Genomic DNA, 4198 nt, shown 5'->3' on the forward strand with positions numbered 1-4198 from the left:
AATCAGCACCCCATGGCATATTCATATGTGATCTACATGATGAAAATGGCATTGATGTAGTAAAATTATTCCATTGCCGATTTTGATGATGAATTTGGTGTTTTGGAGTTTGCTTGAAATTCATAGCCTGACTAGCATGTTTAATATCCTTTTGTTTTGAAGATTTATCCGGAAGCTTCTTATTTGGCTTCGGCTTTTCTTTCTCATGCTTATGACGGCTTTTGGATGCAACAGTTTTCCAAACACCAATCTCGGGTTTCTTGGGTTTAACCATCTTTGGCTTCGATTTATTTTGCAAAACCCAAGACAAGGCGGTTAGACCGGTTGGAGGACCGGTCAGATCGGTTGTGGTACAATCAGCGCCTTTGCCTTTGTTCTGTTGCCTCCTGAGTATAGAAGTACTAGATTTAATCTCTATGCTCTTACTAGGGGATATTGCTTTAACAATTTAGGATTGAGATGGTTGAATTGTATCTTGACCAGCAACATCACAAATTGGCAATTCATTGCAAGGATTATTAGTCGACTTTTCAATAGCCGATTTTTGAATAACAGAAGTTGCAATTCAACTATCTTCTTTATCAATTAAACATCTGACAAAACTAGATAGAACATCAGACAAAGTATCTGAGGATTGCATCTCCATCAATACATCGATGGTAGATGGTGGCTGCAACTCCTTTATCTTAACGACTCCATGCTCTATTGTACGAAAACAAGACAAAAGTAGACCTTCGACTCCTCTTTCGTATTCTCGCCAATACTCTTCAAGTAGTTCTTTTGATGATGTTGGACTGCTAGGGTTTGACAAATCGGCCATGATAGCCAGATTCTCGTCCCCAGCGGAGTCGCCAAAAATATGTTGACGCCAATTCGGGGCCAACACACGATCGCACTCGAACATGCAGCACGCAGCGACGCTCTTTGCAGCGCCTCCGCGAGATCCGGTCAGACCGGTTTGGTGGCCGGTCAGACCAGTTTCACTTGGGAGCCCGACGAAGATCCAACGAACACTCGCCCGGGAGGAACCCCGTCAGGGCAAGCGCACCTTGGGTTGCCTTAGACTCGGTTGGCCAGCTAAAGCGTCCCCACATGAGTAGAGACTAAATGTGATACAAATATCAGTTCCCGAAGGCTTATAACACATTTATTCAATAGATGGTACAGTCACCGTACAAACCACCGAGGAGGCGGACACTCGATACAAACGATAATAAGTAGTAAAACAGCTACGGTGATACACAAAAGTACAACCCAGACGGTCTCTGGCTCGGGCTCAGAGTAATGCGCTAGCAGAAGCATCTTGCGGGGGACCAATACCACAGGCAAGGTTGGGCGCGGACCCTCTACTCAACGTCTTCAACCACGAAGTCTGGTTCTTCTTCTGAAGAAAAACCAAAAATATATATCGGGTGAGTACAAAAGTACTCAACAAGTCCAACCCCATCCACGGAGGGGGTATCACAGATATGCACAGGATAAATCAAGGATAAGACTGATGTTTATTTGCAGTAAAACTAGATTTTACTCATGCAAGGGTTTATTTTTAAAAAGGGTTTTCTCAAAACAATTCTTTACTTGACTGTATATTGAGTGGGGTTGATCCTACACAAAGGATCCAAGTTTTAATGCTACCGGACTCCCCGTCTGCAGTAGCCCACGGCACAACTGCCGGACACTTTTCCAAAACACTCACACCAACCCAACCAATCCCAGAAGAAGTGCTAGTTGTGTGACCAAACCATAGCTCGCCCAATACCGTGGGCATGGCTATTCGAATAGGTTTTAAACTCTAAAGAGGTGTGCAATTTTACCGATAAGTGGGGTACCACAGCACGATCACCTTAGTGTCGGTGTAGACCCCATCAAAGCCATTACCCACCTTAGCTAGACCTGACTAGCCAACATGGACTCCACCAAGGGGCCATTGACCTAACACCGAGGTTTAACCGGGGCATAAGTCACCACGACCTTATCCCTTCTCCTTGGTCACCCGTTGCTCTCAGCTCTCCTGATGGCTGTCAGACTAACTAGTGGGGTTTATGCTAAGCCGTTGCCACGTACAACAGTCGAGTGGTTTGCACAATAGTTGAGTTAGGCAAGATGACACATCAACTCGGTCCTTAATGGTGACGAGATGAATATCTCCCAACCTTCTCGCCCAACCATAAAGGTACGAGCCTCCGATATGGCAATCCACATAGAAGTGCCATCCATCCATCCCGCCCTAGCATTCTTTTCTTTAATTTATCAAATATTCCATTTCCCCTTTACACAGAACTCACGCATTTTCCTTTTTATAAAATAGGTTGTAACCATATTTTGAGGATAATAAAATGGCGCAAGGTCCTAAGCGGCATTCTAACAGCGATTAACATCCAAATACAATAAATCATATTTAGATATTAATCTAGGTGGTCAAGGAATGATTATAACAAGTCAAGGGGTGGCTATCCAACCATGTTTTCAACAGTAAAAACATATGCAATTTTGTAAAACAGGCCAATAGGTTTTCCCATGGAGAGAGGAGGAAGAAAGGGCCATTTAGCCCAAAACCCCCTCCCCTTTCCTATACTTAGTAAAGGAACCTCCCACCTTTTGACCATTTTGCAAAAGAAACCCCTTCTTTTATTATATTTCAAAACAGACCCTCCCACCTTATGAAAACATTTATAAATAAACCCCTGACTCTTTTAGATTAACCCAAGTAATTTCTAAAATATAAACCAAGCCCCTGCCTTCTTAAATTTAATTACAATTAGGCCCCTGGACCCTGATTTAACCCCTAACCCTTTATGTAACTTATCATTTCATGCACCAAATGAACTCTGATCAACCCGAAACTCTACCACGCCTCTCATAACCTAGTTTCGACCATGCCATTAGGAAACCGCTCAAAAATATTACTATGTACTCCATATCTTATGTGTTCCCGATTCGAGCTCAACGATGGATCTTTATTTTCTATGTATTGATTGGGTGCTTGTTTGTGTGCGCTGTAGACTACAGAGTGAACGAAGAAGGCATCAATGAGCAGTACTGTGAGCAGGTGAATGAGGACCCGTTTCGCGACCCCGAGCCCGAAGGACAGGACCTCCCCGAAGGCTACGAAGACGGCAAGTTCAATCCCATCCTCTGATGCATGTTTCTGTCCTAGTTTTTGTAAACACAACCTATTGGCCTGCTTTATAAAATTGCATATGTTTTGCCTGTATGAAAACACGGTTGGATAGCCACCCCTTGATTTGTTATAACCATTCCTTGACCACCTAGATTAATGTCTGATTTTGCTTGGACGTTAATCGCTATTAGAACGCTTAGGACTCTACACATAATGCTATTTGTTTTATAAAAGAAAATGCGTGAGTATGTGGGAAGGGATAAAAGTGGTGTTTTTGAAAAATGAGTTTAGACGAGATGGATGGCATTTCTGCGTGATTTGCCATTTGGTGTGCTTGTGCCTGTGTGGCAGGGCAAAGAAGGGAGATATCCATCTTTTCGTGTCTAAGGACCGAGTTGGTGTGTCATCTCACCTAACTCCACTCTCGTGCAAACCATTCGACCGTTGAATGGGCAACAGCTTAGCATAAATCCCACTAGTTAATTTGATAGCCATCAGGAGAGCTGAGAGCAACAGGTGACTAAGGAGAAGGGATAAGCCCCGAGTGACTTATGCCCGGTTATACCTAAGTGAACGGTCGATGACCCCTTGGTGCATCCCGTGATGGCTAGTCAGGTTTAGCTAAGGTGGGTAATGGCTATGTCGGGATCTACACCGACACTACGGTGCTCGTGTTGTGGTACCCGCTTGTGGGTAAAGTTGCACACCTCTGCAGAGTCAAAAGCTATTCGAATAGCTGTGCCCACGGTATTGGGCGAGTTACGGTGTGGTCACATAACTAGTGTTTCTTGGGATGGGCTAGCGTGAGTTGTTTTGGATTTGTGTCCGGCAGTTGTGCCGTGTGCTATGAAGGACGGGGAGTCCGGTAGCAGTTTAAAACTTAAACCCCATGTTATTCATTACAAAAACTGTTTTTCCGAAATGTTTTTGGTTAAACGCCCCCCTGCATAAAATTTAGTTTTCCGCAAATTAAAGCCATAACCTTGTCCTTGTTTTACCTGTGCATGTTATTCTGATATAACCCCCTCTGTGGGTGTGGTTGGACTTGCTGAGTACGTTTGTACTCACCCCATTTTT

This window comes from Panicum virgatum, chromosome 2K (assembly GCF_016808335.1).
Source record: "Panicum virgatum strain AP13 chromosome 2K, P.virgatum_v5, whole genome shotgun sequence".
Classification (NCBI taxonomy): domain Eukaryota; kingdom Viridiplantae; phylum Streptophyta; class Magnoliopsida; order Poales; family Poaceae; genus Panicum; species Panicum virgatum.